Below are 22,980 nucleotides of genomic sequence, written 5' to 3'. Positions count from 1 at the left end.
CATAGAAAGCTGATGTCCAGGTTTAAATTTCGTGGCTGGCCAGAGCATCCCACACCTCTCTTGCAATGGCCATATGCCGTGACGTAACATTCTCTGGAGGACGAATGAGGGACATCACATCCTCAAAGGGATACCAATGAAGATCATCCCTCAATGGCCAGAAGAAACGATTTTCCCCCACTCTGCATACATTTCACCTGGCAGTGGTGCGACAGACCGGAAAACGCCGGGTAAACCTCTCAGCTTCACACATCCATAAGAGTGACTTCAATCCAAATTTTGACCAGGTGAGATCCTCCTGTCTACCTTTCAAAATAAAAGCACAGCACAATTTCTAAATAAAAGCCTGCCACAGACCGGAAAACACCAGTTAAACCTCTCAGCTTCACACAGCCTTTAGAGTAACTCCAATCCAAATTTTGACCAGGTGGGAGCTTCATGTCTCTGCCTTTGAAAATAAAAGCACAGCACAATTTTAAAATAAAAGCCTGTGACGGACCGGAAAACGCCGGTTAAACCTCTCAGCTTCACACAGCCTTTATAGTAACTCCAATCCAAATTTTGACCATGTGAGATCTTCATGTCTCTGCCTTTGAAAATAAAAGCACAGCACAATTTTAAAATAAAAGCCTGTGACGGACGAGAAACGCCAATTTAACCTCTCAGCTTCACACAGCCTTTAGAGTAACTCCAATCGAAATTTTGACCATGTGAGATCTTCTTGTCTCTGCCTTTCAAAATAAAAGCACAGCACAATTTCAAAATAAAAGCCTGTGACAGACTGGAAACGCCAGTTAAACCTCTCACCTTCACACAGCCTTTAGAGTAAATATGCCTATCCCGCGCTGCTCCGGACATGCACACATCCCGAGCCCCTCCCACGATTTCCGCACCAGCGGGAATTGTCTAGTTAGGGGCTCGGGGCTGCAGTATGCAGCCCGAGCCACTATTGTTCTCCTGCTGCGTTTATTCCATTTTATTTTTCACGTTTCCGCCGTTTTTCGATTCGCTTCTCGTCCTAGGGCTTTGAGAAAACCAAAGCAAATTATATATCAAAATGTGCGGCTTCATCGGGAATAGTGTGCTATGACTTTTCTAAGACATTCGTCATTTTATCGCAGAATTATTCGCAAAAAACTGCGAAAAAAGTCCCATAGGAAATGAATGGGGACGGAAAAAAATTGGCTGAAAAAATCCACTTTTTTCCAAACGCCACTGCTTCGCCATACGTTCACCTAGAAACTTCATTTAACCATCAAAACGCAGGGATTCGTCTTGTCTCCGCAGGAATGTATTTTATGTCAGGCTGAGATTTATACTTTTTCATCAGTGAGTCCTCAAAAAAGTGAAAATTCTCAAAATCTGCTCTGGTTAGAGTGCGGCATGTCAGTTGGTAGAGTGGAGGAGAGGAGAAAAATCCGCCTGAAAATTTCAAGATCGCATCGCCCTCACGACCAAACGATAAATGTTAGGGGAATGAAATTTGGTCAGATTGTAGACAATTTTCCTGGGATTCAAATGAATCCAAGTTTGAAGACCTAGCTCTTTCTGAAGTGAAATGGCAGGCAGCAGTTTAGACCAAAGTCGCACCGTTCTCTCCATAGGAACCAATGTAAACTGAATCATCTGCCTCATGGAGGGACAGTGTTTTTTAAATCGCTGTAACTCGGTCATTTCTCACAATATTTGAAAAATAATTACATTTATGGAAAGCCACGCCTTCCTCTCGCTCACGGTCATTTCAGTTTTCAGCTAGCATTCACGGTTAGCCCACAATTAGCGCCAGAACGAGACGTTGCGCGCTGCTGCTGAGAAGCACTTTTTTGCTGTCTGTGGCAGGCACCGTTGCTATGGGGGCCATAGCAACCGCTCTTACACACGCGCAGGCATGCTCCCACGCACACACACAGACTCATTGGTGTGCCACACCCACCTTCACGCCCAATACCTGAACAGAAGCTGAATTTCAGCCTGAAAATCAGTTCAAACTCTCAGCTTCACACAGCCTTTAGAGCAGGGGTGTCAAACTCAGTTCCAACACACCTGATTCAAATGATCAGGCTCGTTATCAGGCTTCTGCTGTGCTTGATGATGAGCTGATTATTTGAATCAGGTGTGTTGGAAGAGGGAAACATCTAGAACATAGAGGATAGTGGACCTCCAGGAACTGAGTTTGACACCTCTGCTTTAGAGTAACTCCAATCCAAATTTTGACCAGGTGAGATCTTCCTGTCTCTTCTTTTCAAAATAAAAGCACAGCACAATTTCAAAATAAAAGCCTGCGATGAACCGGAAAACGGAAGTTAAACCTCTCAGCTTCACACAGCCTTTAGAGTACCTCCAATCATAACTTTGACCAGGTGAGATCTTCCTGTCATTGTCTTTCAAAATAAAAGCACAGCACAATTTCACAATAAAAGCCTGCGACAGGCTGGCAACGCCAGTTCAACCACTCAGCTTCACACAGCCTTTAGAGTAACTCCAATCTAAATTTTGACCAGGTCTGATCTTCTTGTCTCTTCCTCTCAAAATAAAAGCACAGCACAATTTGCCTGTTAGACTTCTCAGCTTCACACAGCCTTTACAGTAACTCCAATCCAAATTTTGACCAGGTGAGATCTTCTTGCCTCTCGTGCGCTGCTCCGGACATGCACACACCCCGAGCCCCTCCCACGATTTCCGCGAGCGGGAATTGTCTAGTTAGGGGCTCGGGCTTCGACACGAGCCACTCTCCTCTCCATTGCAAAGCAATGGGAGGAGAGTGGCTCGTGGCGAAGCCACGAGCCACTATTGTTCTCCTGTGAAAAAAGCGTTTATTATTATCTTTTTTTCACGTTTCCGCCAATTTTCGGTCGCTAACTCGTCCTAGGGCTTTGAGAAAACCAAAACAATTTATATATCAAAACGTGCGACTTCATCGGGAATAGTGTGCTATGACTTTTCTAAGAAATTCGTCATTTTTTCGCAGAATTATTCGCAAAAAACTGCTCAAAAAGTCCCATTGAAAATGAATGGGGACCGAAAAAAATCGGCTGAAAAAATCCACTTTTTTCCAAACGCCACTCCTTCGCCATACGTTCACCTAGAAACTTCATTTAACCATCAAAACGCAGTGATTTTTCTTGTCTTCGCAGGAATGTATTTTATGTCAGGCTGAGATTTAGAGTTTTTGATCAGCGAGTCCTCAAAAAAGTGAAAATTCTCAAAATCTGCTCTGGTTAGAGTGCGGCATGTCAGTTGGTAGAGTGGAGGAGAGAAGAAAAATCCGCCTGAAAATTTCCCGATCGCATCGCCCTCACGACCAAACGATAAGAGTTAGGAAAATGAAATTTGGTCAGATTGTAGACAATTTTCCTGGGATTCAAATGAATCCAAGTTTGAAGACCTAGCTCTTTCTGAAGTGAAATGGCAGGCAGCAGTTTAGACCAAAGTTGCACCGTTCTCTCCATAGGAACCAATGTAAACTGAATCATCTGCCTCACGGAGGGACAGTGTTTTTTAAATCGCTGTAACTCGGTCATTTCTCACAATATTTGGAAAATAATTACATTTCTGGTTACCCACAGCCTTCCTCTCGCTCACGGTCATTTTGGTTTTCAGCTAGCACTCACGGTTAGCCCACAGTTAGCGCCAGAACGAGACGTTGCGCGCTGCTGCTGAGAAGCACTTTTCTGCTGTCTGTGGCAGGCACCGTTGCTATGGGGGCCCATAGCAACCGCCCTTACACACGCGCAGGCATGCTCCCACGCACACACACAGACTCATTGGAGTGCCACACCCACCTTCACACCCAATACCTCCACAGGAGCTGCATTTCAGCCTGAAAATCACTGAAACCTCTCAGCTTCACACAGCCTTTAGAGCAGGGGTGTCAAACTCAGTTCCAACACACCTGATTCAAATGATCAGTCTCGTTATCAGGCTTCTGCTGAGCTTAATGATAGTTAATCATTTGAATCAGGTGTGTTGGAAGAAGGAAACATGTACAACACAGAGGATAGTGGACCTCCAGGAACTGAATTAGACACCCCTGCCATAGAGTAACTCCAATCCAAATATTGACCAGGTCAGATCTTCCTTTCTCTGTCTTTCAAAATAAAATAACAGCACACTTTGAAAACAAAAGCCTTCCACACACCGGAAAACACCAGTTAAACCCCTCAGCTTCACACAGCCTTTACAGTAACTCCAATCCAAATGTTGACCAGGTGAGATCTTCCTGTCTTTGCCTTTCAAAGTAAAAGCACAGCACAATTTCAAAATAAAAGCTTGCGACAGACTGGAAACGCCAGTTAAACCTCTCAGCTTCATACAGTCTTTACAGTAACTCCAATCCTCTATGTTTTATGTGTTTCCCTCTTCCAACACACCTGATTAAAATGATCAGGCTTGTTATAATGCTTCTGCTGAGCATAATGATCAGCTGATTATTTGAATCAGGTGTGCTGGAAGAGGGAAACATAAAACATAGAGGATAGTGGACCTCCAGGAACTGAGTTTGACACCCCTGGTTTGGAGTAACTCCAATCCAAATTTTGACCAGGTGAAATCTCCCTGTCTTTGCCTTTCAAAATGAAAGCAGGGCACAATTTCATAATAAAAGCCTGCGAAAAACAAGAAATGCCAGTTAAACCTCTCAGCTTCACACAGCCTTTACTCTAATCCAATTTTTGACCAGGTGAGATCTTCCTGTCTTTGCCTTTCAAACTAAAAGCACAGCAAAATTTCCAAATAAAAGCCTATGACAGACTGGAAAACGCCAGTTAAACCTCTCAGCTTCACACAGCCTTTAGAGTAACTCCAATCCAAATTTTGACCACGTGAGATCTTCCTGTCTCTTCCTTTCAAAATAAAAGCATAGCACAATTTGCCAGTTAAACCTCTCAGCTTCACACAGCCTTTACAGTAACTCCAATCCAAATTTTGACCAGGTGAGATCTTCCTGTCTCTGCCTTTCAAAATAAAAGCACAGCACAATTTCAGAATAAAAGCCTGCGACTGACCAAAAAATACCCCTCTCCTGCCCAGCTCCGGACATGCACCCATCCCGAGCCCCTCCCACGATTTCCGCGAGCGGGAATTGTCTAGTATTTCCATTACTACCCCAATATCATTGTTTCTTCACGTTTCCACCGAATTTCGGTCGCTAACTCGTCCTAGGGCTTTGAGAAAACCAAAGCAAATTATATATCAAAACGTGCGGCTTCATCGGGAATAGTGTGCTATGACTTTTCTAAGAAATTCGTCATTTTTTCGCAGAATTATTCGCAAAAAACTGCCAAAAAAGTCCCATAGGAAATGAATGGGGACGGAAAAAAATCGGCTTAAAAAATCCACTGTTTTCCAAACGCCACTGCTTCGCCATACGTTCACCTACAAACTTCATTTAACCATCAAAACGCAGTGATTTTTCTCGTCTTCGCAGGAATGTATTGATGTCAGGCTGACATTTACAGTTTTTAATCAGTGAGTCCTCAAAAAAGTGAAAATTCTCAAAATCTGCTCTGGTTAGAGTGCGGCATGTCAGTTGGTAGAGTGGAGGAGAGGTGAAAAATTCATCTGAAAATTTCATGATCGCATCGCCCTCACGACCAAATGATAAGAGTTAGAAGAATGAAATTTGGTAAGATTGTAAACAATTTTCCTGGAATTCAAATGAATCCAAGTTTGAAGATCTAGCTCTTTCTAAAGTGAAATGGCAGGCAGCAGTTTAGACCAAAGTCGCACCCTTCTCTCCATAAGAACCAATGTAAACTGAATCATCTGCCTCATTAAGGAACAGTGTTTTTTAAATCGCTGTAACTCGGTCATTTCTCACAATATTTGGAAAATAATTACATTTATGGAAAGCCACAGCCTTCCTCTCACTCACGGTCATTTTAGTTTTCAGCTACCATTAACGGTTCACCCACAATTAGCGCCAGAACGAGATGTTGCGCGCTGCTGCTGAGAAACACTTTTTTGCTGTCTGTGGCAGGCACCGTTGCTATGGGGGCCCATAGCAACCGCCCTTACACACGCGCAGGCATGCTCCCACGCACACACACAGACTCATTGGTGTGCCACACCCACCTTCACGCCCAATACCTACACAGAAGCTGAATTTCAGCCTGAAAATCAGTTCAACCTCTCAGCTTCACACAGCCTTTATAGCAGGGGTGTCAAACTCAGTTCCAACACACCTGATTCAAATGATCAGGCTCGTTATCAGGCTTCTGCTGAGCTTGATGATGAGCTGATTATTTGAATCAGGTGTGTTGGAAGAGGGAAACATCTAAAACATAGAGGATAGTGGACCTCCAGGAACTGAGTTTGACACCCCTGCTTTAGAGTAACTCCAATCCAAAGTTTGACCAGGTGAGATCTTCCTGTCTTTCCCTTTCAAAATAAAAGCACAGCACTATTTTAAAATAAAAGCCTGTGATGGGCCTGAAAACACCAGTTCAACCTCTCAGCTTCACACAGCCTTTACAATAACTCCAATCCAAATTTTGACCAGGTGAGATCTTCCTGTCTCTGTCTTTCAAAATAAAAGCACAGCACAATTTGCCAGTTAAACTTCTCAGTTTCACACAGCCTTGACAGTAACTCCAATCCAAATTTTGACCAGGTGAGATCTTCCTGTCTTTGCGTTTCAAAATAAAAGCACAGCACAATTTGCCTGTTAGACTTCTCAGTTTCACACAGCCTTGACAGTAACTCCAATCCAAATTTTGACCAGGTGAGATGTTCTTGCCTGTCCTGCGCTTCTCCGGACATGCACACATCCCGAGCCCCTCCCACGATTTCCGCATCAGCGGGAATTGTCTAGTTATTATATTTTCTTCAACATTCCGCCGTTTTTTCGGTCGCTAACTCGTCCTAGGGCTTTGAGAAAACCAAAACAAATTATATATCAAAACGTGCGGCTTCATCGGGAATAGTGTGCTATGACTTTTCTAAGAAATTCGTCATTTTTTCGAAGAATTATTCGCAAAAAACTGCCAAAAAAGTCCCATAGAAAATGAATGGGGAGCGAAAAAAATCGGCTCAAAAAATCCACTATTTTCCAAACGCCACTCCTTCGCCATACGTTCACCTAGAAACTTCATTTAACCATCAAAACGCAGTGATTTTTCTTGTCTCCGCAGGAATGTATTTTATGTCAGGCTGAGATTTACAGTTTTTGATCAGTGAGTCCTCAAAAAAGTGAAAATTCTCAAAATCTGCTCTGGTTAGAGTGCGGCATGTCAGTTGGTAGAGTGGAGGAGAGGAGAAAAATCCGCCTGAAAATTTCACGATCGCATCGCCCTCACGACCAAACGATAAGAGATAGAAGAATGAAATTTGGTCAGATTGTAAACAATTTTCCTGGGACTCAAATGAATCCAAGTTTGAAGACCTAGCTCTTTCTGAAGGGAAATGGCAGGCAGCAGTTTAGACCAAAGTCGCACCGTTCTCTCCATTAGAACCAATGTAAACTGGATCATCTGCCTCATGGAGGGACAGTGTTTTTTAAATCGCTGTAACTCGGTCATTTCTCACAATATTTGGAAAATAATTACATTTATGGAAAGCCACAGCCTTCCTCTCGCTCACGGTCATTTTAGTTTTCAGCTAGCATTCACGGTTAGCCCACAGTTAGCGCCAGAACGAGACGTTGCGCGCTGCTGCTGAGAAGCACTTTTCTGCTGTCTGTGGCAGGCACCGTTGCTATGGTGGCCCATAGCAACCGCCCTTACACACGCGCAGGCATGTTCACACGCACACACACAGACTCATTGGTGTGCCACACCCACCTTCACACCCAATACCTCCACAGGAGCTGCATTTCAGCCTGAAAATCACTGAAACCTTTCAGCTTCACACAGCCTTCAGAGCAGGGGTGTCAAACTCAGTTCCAACACACCTGATTCAAATGATCAGGCTCGTTATCAGGCTTCTGCTGAGCTTGATGATGGCTAATCATTTGAATCAGGTGTGTTGTAAGAAGGAAACATCTGGAACATAGAGGATAGTGGACCTCCAGGAACTGAGTTTGACACCCCTGCTTTAGAGTAACTCCAATCCAAAGTTTGACCAGGTGAGATCTTCCTGTCTTTCCCTTTCAAAATAAAAGCACAGCACAATTTCAAAATAAAAGCCTGTGATGGGCCTGAAAACACCAGTTCAACCTCTCAGCTTCACACAGCCTTTACAATAACTCCAATCCAAATGTTGACCAGGTGAGATCTTCCTGTCTTTCCCTTTCAAAATAAAAGCACAGCACAATTTCAAAAATAAAAGCCTGTGACGGACTGGAAACGCCAGTTAAACCTCTCAGCTTCACACGGCCTTTTCTCCAATCCAAATTTTAACCAGGTCTGATCTTCCTGTCTCTGCCTTTCAAAATAAAAGCACAGCACAATTTCAAAATAAAAGCCTGCAACAGACCAAAAATGCCAGTTAAACCTCTCAGCTTCACACAGCCTTTACAACACAGCCTTTAGAGCAGGGGTGTCAAACTCAGTTCCAACACACCTGATTCAAATGATCAGGCTCATTATCAGGCTTCTGCTGAGCTTCATGACAGCTAATGATTTGAATCAGGTGTGTTGTAAGAAGGAAACATCTGGAACACAGAGGATAGTGGTCCTCCAGGAACTGAGTTTGACACCCCTGCTTTACAGTAACTCCAATCCAAATTTTGACCGGGTGAGATCTTCCCATCTCTGCCTTTCAAAATAAAAGCACAGCACAATTTCAAAATAAAAGCTTGCGATAAACCAGAAAACGCCAGTTTAACCTCTCAACTTCACACAGCCTTGCGAGTAACTCCAATCCAAATTTTGACCAGGAAAACGCCGAAATACGCCTCTCCGGACATGCACACATCCCGAGCCCCTCCCACGATTTCCGCGTGCGGGAATTGTCTAGTCTTTTATTCTTCACGTTTCCGCCGTTTTTCGGTCGCTAACTAGTCCTAGGGCTTTGAGAAAACCAAAACAAATTATATATCAAAACGTGCGGCTTCATCGGGAATAGTGTGCTATGACTTTTCTAAGAAATTCGTCATTTTTTCGCAGAATTATTCGCAAAAAACTGCGAAAAAAGTCCCATAGAAAATGAATGGGGACCGAAAAAAATCGGCTCAAAAAATCCACTTTTTTCCAAACGCCACTGCTTCGCCATACGTTCACCTAGAAACTTCATTTAACCATCAAAACGCAGTGATTTTTCTTGTCTTCGTAGGAATGTATTTTATGTCAGGCTCAGATTTATAGTTTTTGATCAGTGAGTCCTCAAAAAAGTGAAAATTCTCAAAATCTGCTCTGGTTAGAGTGCGGCATGTCAGTTGGTAGAGTGGAGGAGAGGTGAAAAATTCGCCTGAAAATTTCCCGATCGTATCGCCCTCACGACCAAACGATAAATGTTAGGGGAATGAAATTTGGTCAGATTGTAGACAAATTTCCTGGGATTCAAATGAATCCAAGTTTGAAGACCTATCTCTTTCTGAAGTGAAATGGCAGGCAGCAGTTTAGAGCAAAGTCGCACCGTTCTCTCCATAGGAACCAATGTAAACTGAATCATCTGGCTCATGGAGGGACAGTGTTTTTTAAATCGCTGTAACTCGGTCATTTCTCACAATATTTGGAAAATAATTACATTTATGGAAAGCCACGGCCTTCCTCTCGCTCACGGTCGTTTCGGTTTTCAGCTAGCATTAACGGTTAGCCCACAATTAGCGCCAGAACGAGACGTTGCGTGCTGCTGCTGAGAAGCACTTTTTTGCTGTCTGTGGCAGGCACCGTTGCTATGGGGGCCATAGCAACCGCTCTTACACACGCGCAGGCATGGTCGCACGCACACACACAGACTCATTGGTGTGCCACACCCACGTTCACGCCCAGTACCTCCACAGAAGCTGCATTTCAGCCTGAAAATCAGTTCAACCTCTCAGCTTCACACAGCCTTTAGAGCAGGGGTGTCAAACTCAGTTCCAACACACCTGATTCAAATGATCGGGCTCGTTATCAGGCTTTTGCTGAGCTTGATGATGAGCTGATTATTTGAATCAGGTGTGTTGGAAGAAGGAAAGATCTAGAACATAGAAGATAGTGGACCTCCAGGAACTGACTTTGACACACCTGCTTTACAGTAACTCCAATCCAAATTTTGACCAGGTGAGATCTTCCTGTCTCTGCCTTTCAAAATAAAAGCACACCAAAATTTCAAAATAAAAGCCAGCGATGAACCGGAAAACGCCAGTTAAACCTCTCAGCTTCACACAGCCTTTTGAGTAACTCCAATCCAAATTTTGACCAGGTCAGATCTTCCTGTCTCTGCCTTTCAAAATAAAAGCACGTCAAAATTTCAAAATAAAAGCCTGCAACAGACCAAAAAATGGCAGTTAAAACTCTCAGCTTCACACAGCCTTTAGAGTAACTCCAATCAAAATTTTGACCAGGTGAGATCTTCCTGTCTTTGCCTTTCAAAATAAAAGCACAGCACAATTTCAAAATAAAAGCCTGTGACGGACTGGAAACGCCAGTTAAACCTCTCTGATTCACACAGCCTTTACAGTAACTCCAATCCAAATTTTGACCAGGTAAACGCCGAAATACGCCTCTACAGACATGCACACATCCCGAGCCCCTCCCACGATTTCCGCGAGCGGGAATTGTCTAGTTCCGTTTTCTTCACGTTTCCGCCAATTTTCGGTCGCTAACTCGTCCTAGGGCTTTGAGAAAACCAAAACAAATTATACATCAAAACGTGCGGCTTCATCGGGAATAGTGTGCTATGACTTTTCTAAGAAATTCGTCATTTTTTCGCAGAATTATTCGCAAAAAACTCCGAAAAAAGTCCCATAGGAAATGAATGGGGAGTGAAAAAATTCGGCTCAAAAAATCCACTTTTTTCCAAACGCCACTCCTTCGCCATACGTTCACCTAGAAACTTCATTTAACCATCAAAACGCAGTGATTCTTCTTGTCTCCGCAGGAATGTAGGTTATGTCAGGCTGAGATTTACAGTTTTTGATCAGTGAGTCCTCAAAAAAGTGAAAATTCTCAAAATCTGCTCTGGTTAGAGTGCGTGATGTCAGTTGGTAGAGTGGAGGAGAGATGAAAAATCCGCCTGAAAATTTCCCGATCGCATCGCCCTCACGACCAAACGATAAATGTTAGGGGAATGAAATTTGGTCAGATTGTAGACAGATTTCCTGGGATTCAAATGAATCCAAGTTTGAAGACCTCGCTGTTTCTGAAGTGAAATGGCAGGCAGCAGTTTAGAGCAAAGTCGCACCGTTCTCTCCATAGGAACCAATGTAAACTGAATCATCTGGCCCATGGAGGGACAGTGTTTTTTAAATCGCTGTAACTTGGTCATTTCTCACAATATTTGGAAAATAATTACATTTATGGTTAGCCACAGCCTTCCTCTCGTTCACGGTCATTTCGGTTTTCAGCTCGCATTCACGGTTAGCCCACAATTAGCGCCAGAACGAGACGTTGCGCGCTGCTGCTGAGGAGCACTTTTCTGCTGTCTGTGGCAGGCACCGTTGCTATGGGGCCCATAGCAACCGCCCTTACACACGCGCAGGCACGGTCCCACGCACACACACAGACTCATTGGTGTGCCACACCCATCTTCACACCCAATACCTCCACAGTAGCTGCATTTCAGCCTGTAAATCAGATCTACCTCTCAGCTTCACACAGCCTTTAGAGCAGGGGTGTCAAACTCAGTTCCAACACACCTGATTCAAATGATCAGGCTCGTTATCAGGCTTCTGCTGAGCTTGATGATGAGCTGATTATTTGAATCAGGTGTGTTGGAAGAGGGAAACATCTAAAACATGCAGGACAGTAGACCTCAAGGAACTGAGTTTGACACCCCTGCTTTAGAGTAACTCCAATCCAAATTTTGACCAGGTGAGATCTTCCTGTCTCTGCCTTTCCAAATTAAAGCACAGCACAATTTCAAAAATAAAAGCCTGCGATGAACCGGAAAACGCCAGTTTAACCTCTTAGCTTCACACAGCCTTTAGAGCAGGGGTGTCAAACTCAGTTCCTGGAGGGCCACTATCCTCCATTTTTTAGATGTTTCCCTCTTCCAACACACCTGTTTCAAATGATCAGGCTCGTTATCAGGCTTCTGCTGAGCTTAATGATAACTAATCATTTGAATCAGGTGTGTTGTAAGAAGGAAACATCGAGAACACAGAGGATAGTGGTCCTCCAGGAACTGAGTAACTTAGCTTCACACAGCCTTTAGTAACTCCAATCCGAATTTTGACCAGGTGAGATCTTCCCTTCATTCAGTCAATAAGATCAGCACAGTGAAGCTGGCGCACCCGCTGTGCCTCTTTCACTTCCTCCTGTAATTTCAAAATTCTTTTTTCTCAAGTAATTCTACAAAATCTATAGATCTTGGGTGGCTTTTCACCAATCTTCAGCACCTCATTGTCTTCCCAGTCATGATTCTAAATAGATGGAACATTCCAAGATAAACATATCAAAACTACACTAAATGTTTATTGATATAGTCGGTGGTTTTCCAAATGTCCATTTTTTGTCAGTTTGTAAAGGATGCTGCTGACGCAAGCAGCAAGAGTTTCACAACTTCATGGTGACAATAAGTGAAATTTGGAAAAAGAAAGCACTCATTATGTCTTCAAATATGCATCTCTGTCTCTGTTCAACTGTCGTGATTTTTGTTTTTTTTAAAGTCTTGATCTCAGTTAGTTCTGATATTATTTCTAAATAGCCCTTGGTCTCTGATCTGCAATGCTGATGTACGATTTATAATATTAGTGTAACTATTTATTATTGTGTGTCAGGCTTATGACCGGTGGTTCAAACTTTCTAATAACATCAAACAAAGGACAAACATGACAAATACTATGGTGTGCTTCCTAGTGAGACCATTCAGTGGGCCTTAAACCAAGGCTGCCTGTTAGGGTTATTGGTGACAACACTGTCCTTTGAAGAAGGTCTTAATTACACATACATGTAAAGTCGCCATATTATATCACTCATTGTGTTGTTGTCACATATTCTTACATCTGTGTCTTCATCAGCTGTTCTTTTCCGCTTCAGTCGGAAAACAGGTGAAAGACAGCCAGAAATCATATCCTTTCCCTCCTTAGTGAAATGGGCAAACCTTCTCCCATGCCTGAAGAAATAAAAAATAAACTAACAAAAATAGTCATAACGCTGAAACGGCCAGCTAGGGATACAATACAACAATATTTTTATCAAACAAAGAAATCTAATCTCCTTTGTTAGATCTCTTTGATCTAACAAAGGTTAAATCAATCATACCCTTCCAGGATTAGGTTTTCCATAATAACAGAACATCACCATCTCCGCAGAACTGGCGTGTCATCCTCATAGGAAGAGCACATTCCACAAATCCACAATGATTAACTTCATGTACATGTATGTTGCTCTTACTTTGAATATCCACACTAGTTTGTCAAACTTACAGGAACTGTAATGATCAAATTATCAGTTCAACTTACAACAGTGAAGTCAAATGGAGCACCAAGAATGAGGTACCAGGCGTACTGTGTCAGAAACATTACTCAGGTTAAGGTACTGAAAATATGTTCAGCTATTTGGAAAGTTCCATGTTTGAAAGCTTACCATTATCATAAAAATGCCACAGTCTTTTGCATGTGTCTGTCTCGGAAGACCCTGCACCACGATAGTAGAACAAATATCAAAATGTATCTAATACAATTTATTTTAAAAAGCATGCTATCATGATATTGCTTTGATGGGCCAAGTCAGTTTATATGGGGTGTATATTAATATTAAAAAAGTTTTGAGCAAAATAGTTACAATACTCACTGCAGGCCACCCTCTTTTTGGGACACAGCAACAGAGGATACTTGATTCCCATAAATGCAGTTGTATCTTCTGATGAAGTAATGCAATCTTGAAGACTGTTACTTCTATGTCTTTGCCTGTTTGTCAAATAAATGAATATTAATTGATCAAAAATAATTGTAAAATACAATAAAATAAGTAAATAAAATATATTAAATGAACACAGAAATAAATCAAAAATACTTGTAGTTAAAAATAATAATATAATAATGCTTAAAATAAGTAAATGAAAACAATGATAAACAAAATATCGTTCAGGCAAACATTAAGTGAAAAATTCAAAAATAATTAAAAAATAAAAATGCAAAATTCAATGTTCTTCATTAGAAATGTCATTAAAATGACATAAAAATAACAATAATGCAAAACAAAATGAAAATTATTTTAACATTTAAAAAAACAACAAAATATTCATGATAAAATAAAAAAGAATTAAATAAAAATCTGAAACACAAACATGTAAAACTACAAAGAAAAATAAATCTAATGAATAAAACTGAAATATAAATACTAAATATTAATTTCCATCATAAATACAATAACAAAATACATAAATAAATAAAATATATTAAAATGATAAAACAAATCCAAAATGCATATAACAGAAATGAAATAAAATAAAGCTGAAAATACAATAAGTTTAATAAAAATCACAACAATACACAAAATAAAAGTAAGAAACAGTTAAAAGAAACACAATAGTGCAAAAATACTAATTACTTTTATAATTAAAAATAACTACAATAAAATATTCACAATAAAATAAAAAATAGTAAATTAAAAAATCCAAAAGTCAAATATTAAATCACAAAAATAAAATGAAAAATGTAAAGAATAAAATTAAAGCAAAAAAATAGAAATGTTAAATATTAATTAAATATTTTTAATAATTTAATTAAATTAATCATTCAATAAAACAACAAAAAATGGTAAAGTACATAAAATGTATCAAAATAGTAACATAAATAAATAAAAAATACATTTAATTAAAGTAATAATAAAGTAAGTCTGAAAACAAAAGGTGAAGTTAAATGTGTTAGATCAGCCCCCAGGAGAGCAACGCCTGTTTATGAAAGTTTGATAATTGAATTAGTATTTTTGTCAATTTTATTATTACATTTAAGTAAAACATGAATTCCTCCTATTTTTTTGAATACATAATTTGGTATTGCATTTCACATTTTAACATTTTCTCTTATGAGGCGACATAACCAATTAATTTTGAACATATTATTCATATTATTAATAGATAGAGATAGATAGATAGATACTTTATTAATCTCCAAAGAGAAATTCACAGTTCCAGCAGCATGAAAGGTAAGAACAAAAAAACATGAGAGCATGCATGTTACAAATAAGACTATAAAATACAGAGTTGTCATCCCTGGGTGGGATTGTACCACCAACCTTTCAGGCAACAGCCAAATGCATTAACCAATTACACCACAGAGACCACATATAATTTTGTTCATGTTATTAGTCATTAGTTAATTTCATCATCTTCTGTTCACATATAGTTGTAATACTCTCTTTCTATGACTCTTTGGCTGTGTCCGAAATGGCATACTAACGTACTACATACTACATACTCAATGAGTATATACTGTATACTATGTACTATAAGTATGATTAGAATGTCAACCGTTCACACTGTAGTATACTACTACGTTTCCCATAATGCATTTCAAACCTCCAACGAAAAAAAACGGAAGTACGGCCATCTACTGACACACACACACTGCAGACAGAACCTTCTGGAAAAAACGCCTCTCCCGAGGGGCGCCCGGCAACAACCTAGCAACACCAATCAGCGGTGGCATCCAGGCCCCGGTGCACGTTCATTGGCACTTCTTTCAGACAAAGCCGCTGGCCGCTGGCCGCCAACGCCCTTTCTTCGGTTCCATTCAGAGGTAAGGCTGCGTACTTTTTCTCCTCCCTGCTAGCTTTAGCATAGGCTGATTCTGCACTATATCCTATTAAATATTATGCTCCAACTGAATCTAAATGCTAAGGCTAACAGTAGAAATGCATACTGAATGCTCTTTTGCCACATAGTGCGGTTAAACCGGAGCTTTTGTGCATTTTCCCAGTCGGTGCTGGTGAGGGAGTATGAATAAACTCTGCTAGCTTTAGCTGACTGTAGACCTGTTTGTGCTATGCTGTTCGGTTTGTGCTCTAAATGAATGGGAATGCTGAAGGTACCAGCAGAAAACATATACTTGATAGTGATGTGAGGAAACAATTTTTAAAGGAGATGTAGGATAACTTTGCACCTCTTTGTATTTGCTTTGGTCATGTTCAAGTTGCTGTAAGAGCTTGAGGACGTTTTAATTAGCGTCAATGTCCAACGGTTGTCTTTGTAAAATGTTGCTGCAACGGATAAAATAGCCTTTTCTGCCTCATAATGTTTGTTTGGAAAATAGCGTGGTTAAACAGGAGAGTTTATGCATTTTTCCAGTCTCTTGGTGAGGGAGTGTGAAGCGCCTTTCTCCCTCAACTTCTTCTAGCTTTGTTTGACTGTAAACTTGAGTTGCACAGTTCGATTTTGTCCTCTAAATGAATAGGGATGCTGATGGTCAGAGCAGAAAAATGTAAACTTGACGCTGATATGTAGAAATAATGATTAAAGAAGATGTAGTAGTATTTGCTTTGGTCATGTTCAAGTTGCTATATGTGCTTTGGGATGTTTTAATTTGCATCTATGTAGAACGGTTGTCTTAGTAAAATGGTGCTGTGATATGTCTTCTACCTCATTGTGTTTTCTGTAAAATAGTGTGGTTCAACAGGAGCTTTGCTACAAGTGTTTTAGTGTTGAAAATGGTGCTGTGTGCACCTTCACAGGAATTTTGATGTTTAAATTAATTAAGGTGCCAGTGCTTTGTTCCATCATGTTAGAATCAGTTCTATCAGTCATTTAGGACATCATGATGAGTATAATATCGTTTATTTAAGGCATGTTGCATGATTAAATGTTTTAGTGCTTTCATTCAGTAGTCATTGTCTGATCTTTACCCTTGTTGTGTTTTAAAATAGTTGTTTCGGTTTCTGAGTCAGCAGTGACAGTAGATTTATTTCTCTGATAAAAAAATACATAGCGAGGACATTCGATGTGTTGTGTGTACATGTTTTTCTGCTCATATTGGTGATAACTGTTTAATAGCAGTGGTTTCAGACAAGTGACAGTGTTTGGGTTTTTTTTCTTTTAAGATTTCACTATGATATAAGTGTCCTTGTCTTGTAAAATGAAGCTGTGATGGCATCTCTTTTGTGCCTGGATGTGTTTGATTAAAAATAGTTTGTTTAAATGGGAGATGTAAATCATATTTCTTTGTCGTGGTGAGGATATAAATCATGTGCAATCACACTGAATTGTTGAAGTATATTCCTCTGTCAACTCCTCCAGCTTTTGCATTTGACTACATCAGCCACTACGTTGTATTTGTCGCTATATCATATCTATGTTAAATTGGTACTTTATACTGCTAACTTATCTTCAGCTGGTGCGGTCACCATGGTGACCAACTGCTAGGCTCACATACCCAGGGGGAGAAATCAGCTGTTTGCTGCAGCTCTGGCTCTGAAACAGCTTCTGAACGGCTGCTAATTACAGAAAAACTGCAAATTCTATCTGAAACCAAAATAATTGTGAATAACACAAGGACCTCGGGAGCCAGCACATCTGTACTTTTTGTCCATACTATCAGAAATGTTACGGCAGTCCTGTTTCTGTGATAACTGAGGTCTTATTCACTGTGACACTTATATGACTTTAAGTGAATGGGCATGCTTAAGGTCACAGTAGAAATTTATACTTGATGCTGATGTGAGGAAACAATGATTAAAGGAGATGTTGTATAACTATAAATGTTGTGGTATTTGCTTTGGTCATGTTCGAGTTGCTATATGTGCTTTGGGACGTTTTAATTTGCATCCATGTCCAACGGTTGTCTTTGTGAAATGGTGCTGTGATGGATAAAATATCTCTCCTTACGTCATAGTGTTTTCTGTAAAATAGCGTTGTTAAATGGGAACTTTGCTATAACTGTTACAGTCTTATAAAATGGTGCTGTGATGGTGTCTGGGTGTGTTGAAGGATGTTCCACTGTCAGCTCCTCTAAATTTTGCATTTGACTGTATTAGCTGCTATGCTGTATTTCTCGCTATGTCATATCTATGTTGAAGCCTTAGTTTATACTGTGGTGAACATTTGTCTCTGTAAAATAGTGGTCTGACAGATGAAATATCTCTTGTACTTTGTAGTGTTTGCTTAAAAAGTAGTGTGGTTAAATGTAACATTGACTACATTTTGTAGCAATTTTGATGTTAAAATTAATTAAGGTGCTAGTGCTTTGTTCCATTATCTTACAATCAGTTCTATCAGTCAATTAGGACATAATGATGAGTATAATATCATTTATTTAAGGCATGTTGCATGAGGAAATGTTATCATTAATTACAGTGTCATATTAATTCTGTGCTGTGTTAGACCAGTTCAGCTACTTTTGCTGCAGACATGTTGAGATTCTTCTTCTTTCTGAGAAAACATGCAGTAGTGCTTTAATTTAGTAGCCATTGTCTGGTCTTTAGCCCTTTCCTGTTTTTGAATTAGTTGTTTCAGTTTCATGTTAAAAAAATCGTTGTTTCAGCTTGACTGAGCAGTGCAAGTAGATTTTTTTCCTCTGATGAAAAATACATAGTGAGGACATTAGATGTGTCTTGTACATGCATGTTTTGCTGCTCATATTGGTGCTTACTGTTTCATAGCAGTGGTTTTAGATAACTAGGTGTTTTGTTTTTTTCACCAGCCTTTGGACAGCCTTTTGGAGAGCCTCTGGATTGCCCTTGGACATCCTTTGGTCAACCACCTCTGCATCACCTCATATCCTTTCATCCATCCATCCATCCATCTGTTTTGTGTACCTTGTTCGCTCTCTCTCTCTCTCTCTCTCTCTCTCTCCCTGTGTTTGTCGGTCTCTCTTGTGCTCTTGTGCTGTCTTCCAGGATGCCTCGGAAGGGGAGACGCTCCCAGGCCCAGAAGCAGCGCTGGAGGAAGCCGGACGCGTCTGAGATGCCCACCCCTCCCATTGACGCACCCCACTGCTCACGCTCTCCCCAGTACAAGGTATGTTTACACCCGAACTGACATGCTCACTTGTGCAATACAGAATGTGCTAAGTTGGACACGTTCATGGCATCCGCACGATGTTGAATTAAATAAGTGTATTCTTTGCTAACAGAAGGTTGGTTCCACCCTGCCAGCCGGACGGTTCTGGGAAGAGCGGCAGGCGCGTGCAAACTTTATTGCACGTAAGTACTCAGCTGTTTTTATCATGAAATATCTTCACGAATCATATTTAGTGTACCACCAACAATTACCTGTTGAACACATATTCTGCTGCTCTCATACAATAATAGAAAATGGTGATTGTTGTATGAGCTCTCTTTGTTTGAAATCCGTTTTAAATCCCCTTTTGCTCTGTCTTCTTGTGAACAGGCCGTGGCACCGGTTACCGCCACAAGGTTAAAAAATGGCCAACTTCACCCTTTACTGGGCGCGACCACAAGTTGGTCATTCCTCCTGAGCGCCCTGGAAAGAAGGTATAATTATTAATTGTTGCTGTTCGTTTTCTTAATAAGTTCTTTTGACTTTCATACTAAAACTATGGTATTTCTTTTGCAGTTCATTCTTCTTGTCGGGGACTCCCATCTACGTGCTCTTGTAGATGGCTTTATTCGGATGCCAGAGTCCTCGGCTGAGCTTTGGCTTCCTGTCGACTCCGGGGGCCTCTGCTGCGGAAATTCGCACTGAGGTTCTGCACGCTGCAGTTCCTCGTGCACCTGATGCCGTCTGCGTGATGGCCCCTGGCAACAACCTGACCAGCACCACTGTGGAGAGGGCAGGGGTGGATTTTGCCAATCTCCTCACCACTTGTGGCAACCGCTGGTCCAAGGTTTTTGTGGTCGACTTTCCTCCCCGCCTGGTCGTTGACGTCCAACACCAGGACCTGCTTCGGCAGGAATACAGACGTGTGGCTGCTCGTATGGGTAAGAGGAAAAAGATTTTTTTTTTTCATCCATTCCATTCACTGAATGAACAACAAGAAAGACGTGACCTACATTTTAACAATTCTCAAGTATCAATGGATATTTTGGTACAATGATGACTTTTTTTTTTCAATTGTTTTTCAAGGTGTAAAGTTCTTCAACGCTGTGGAGCACTTCCCCTGAGCAATTTGGTGCTGTGGAGCAAGGATGGTGTAAGTGTAGCATGTTGTGAAAAAAAGTTGTTGATTGGACAGGTTTGGTTCACGGCAGATGTTCAGTGACATTAAAACTGTTTGTATGTGTGTGTTTTTTAAATTTCTTATTTATGCAGGTCCATCTGAGTGATTGTGAGGGGATGGGGATCCTCGTCCAGTTGTTCTGGTCCGCTGCCAACGAGCAACTGGGGACACCACTTCCTTCGCCCCGGATCCCTCCTCAGCCTCCAGTTCGGAAAGCTACACCCGAATTGGTTGTGAGAGAGAGATCCCCTGCTCCACCCAGCCCGAAACCCCGTGAGCAGAGGAAAATGGGTCAGGGCGGCAAGGTAATTGATAAATTGCTTTATGTTTTTTAGACAACTGTGACATCATGTATTGTGATAATAATGGTAATATTATGTGTACTGTGGTTAAAAAAAAACTTAGTTATAATTTACTGTGACACTTTCTGTGATTGCAGACGAGCCATCCTCAGGAACCTCCCCGGTCCAGAGGTTCACCAAAGCCAGGATGGCTCAACAGCAGGTTTGTGATTCTTCAGATAATTCTTTCGGATGCTATTGGTTGTTTTTTGACAGGACAAACTGTAATTAGTAGTGTCTGCTTTGTGTTTTACAGGTGGAGGAGAGCTTTCCTTCCGCTGAACCCCGTCTGGTTCAGCAGCACAGCCCTAAAGTGCCATGGAGAAAGTGTCTCCCTCCAATATGTCTTGCCTGGCGGACTTCAAGGCTTCTCCTAAGCCAAAGAAGGTAAGTTGATTGATCAAAATTTTATCTCCCGCAGAAAGATTGTATGAATGCTCAAACATGTAATTCCTGACAGTTAATTCTGCACGTTTTTTCAGTGTCTTCTGCAATTAAGTAAAACTAGTTCATAACAACAGCCACAAATAATAACAGACTTGAATCAGCTACACAGAAATGTAGTTGTAAATTGTTTGATAGCTGTTCAACTCCATTTAATTGGTATCTCATTTGGTTGGCACAGGTGGCGTCCCCTGCAGTTCTGCCGCGGCTGCCCGCGGAACACTACTCCTCCTTCTGCTTCTTCTCCAGTGACAAGGTACATTACTTTCTGACACAACTGTCACACACTGCACATTTGGAGCTCTTTCAATTGCAGCATGCGCAGTGTCACAACAAGGCGAGTAGACTGTGGCTCATTGTCTGAAATGCTGTGATTGTTAGGAGCCTGGAACGCCTCCAGCTCTGCGTTCCTGGAGATCAGAGGAGGACGCCCCTTCAGGCTTGACCACCGCAACTCAGGCGGTAAGTTGTCTTTCCTTTGGGTTTGGATTTTGATTGAAAACATTAATCAACTTCACAGTTAGTTTGTTTGTGCTAAAGAGAGGCAGTAACAACACTTGTGTTTCTGGGATGCATTTCTTTAAACTTCAGTAATTAATGTTTAATTGATGTTTCTGATGGTGCAGGTGGCTGCTCGGGCAGCAGTGAGACGGCCCAGGACCCCGGACGGGCACCCCCCCACTGCCCAACTGCAGTGCATGATGTAAGCTTCCTCTGACCACATGCTGACTCCATTCCACAGGCATCTACATTGTCCACCACTGACACTTGCTATGTTTTTCTCATCTGTCATCAGCTGTTTGACTCACCCCCGGCCAGATTGTCCTGCAGTTGGGGCAAGACAGAAACCCCTGTTTGTTCTCCCATTGCAAAGGTAAGGATTAGTCCTCTTCTCATCAATATGTGTCATCTGACTGAAAATCATCGTCATTTCACTGAACTTTTGTTGTTCTGTGTTTAGATAGCCAAGATGATGATCCCCTCAACCGAACAGACAGGTCTGGACAGCTGATGATGCGGGCTGCAAGCCTCCTTCTCCTGAGAAGGTATATTTACCTCTCTATAATCAATTAAAAGAACATTACAAAGCAGGCATCTCCATTTGTGACCATTTTTGTCGTTCCTGGTTTTTTTCTGGCACATTTACTGTATAATCACAATTCCAATGAATTGCTAGCATTACGAAAATTGAAACTACTAGCTCGGTATCAGCTACCAATCTAGCGTATTTGTTAGCTTGCTATCTTTCGGGTAGCTAGCTTTGGGACAACTGAAACTACTGGCTAACTAGCTGGCAGCTAGCAATCCAGCTTATTCAAAGGCTAGCTAGCAGTTAGCTAGATACATAGCTTTTGGATAGCTAGATAGCTAGCTTTTAGACAACTGATGCTATTTAGTCGTTAGCCAACTATCTAGCTATCGTGTTGCTTTATTTTTTAAGTGTCACTGTTATTGTCATTTATCAGATGACCCGAACACTGACTCCATCACAAGCCCAGTGGCCCTGGTTCATGACAGCTGCATCCACCTCAGCTGATGCACCAACAGACAATGTAAGTTTATTCCTCTATGATAGACATGTTAGACAATACACAAGTATTTTTTTTTTTGTAAAGTCAGGATTTTTTTTTGTTTACTGCAGTTAAAACTATTTTTTGGCAATTGAGAGAACTGTTATTACGCTGGTCACAATACAATAAGCTACCTGTAATGCTGTGTTGTGTGCCATTGCTTTCACAAAGTAACTCTTGCTTCTGATCAGGGTTTTACATTAGCACTAGCCACTGGCAAAATTCATGTAGAAAAGGTGAATAAAATATTTACATCACTTGCCATCGGCATGGTGGAAAAAAGTCAGTGGAATACTGACTTTGCTATGTAATTGCATTTCAGACAAACAGGAAAAGTATGTGGTCCAGGCAGTCTTCAGTAGCCTTCAGTCTGTACAGTAATGTTGATCCCATGACCGTCAACTGTCTGTTAGATGAAACAACTCTGATGCTGCAGTCATAAGTTGTCTGCTCAAAGCACCCTCCTTAAGCCTCCTCACAAACA

General features: G+C 41.2%; 1 long non-coding RNA gene across 1 annotated transcript; it reads left to right on the top strand.

Annotated features, from left to right (window-relative positions):
• The first annotated feature begins 18,363 nt into the window (after window positions 1–18,363).
• On the top strand, window positions 18,364–20,440 carry LOC127536740 (uncharacterized). Its single transcript, XR_007945873.1, has 6 exons — window positions 18,364–18,978; window positions 19,094–19,163; window positions 19,351–19,454; window positions 19,537–19,901; window positions 20,047–20,113; window positions 20,233–20,440. It is a non-coding gene; the product is annotated as an uncharacterized LOC127536740 (long non-coding RNA).
• Window positions 20,441–22,980: the final 2,540 nt, after the last annotated feature.

The sequence above is a fragment of the Acanthochromis polyacanthus genome, chromosome 13 (genome assembly GCF_021347895.1).
Source record: "Acanthochromis polyacanthus isolate Apoly-LR-REF ecotype Palm Island chromosome 13, KAUST_Apoly_ChrSc, whole genome shotgun sequence".
Classification (NCBI taxonomy): Eukaryota; Metazoa; Chordata; class Actinopteri; family Pomacentridae; genus Acanthochromis; species Acanthochromis polyacanthus.
This window is presented reverse-complemented; position numbering and strand designations above follow the sequence as displayed.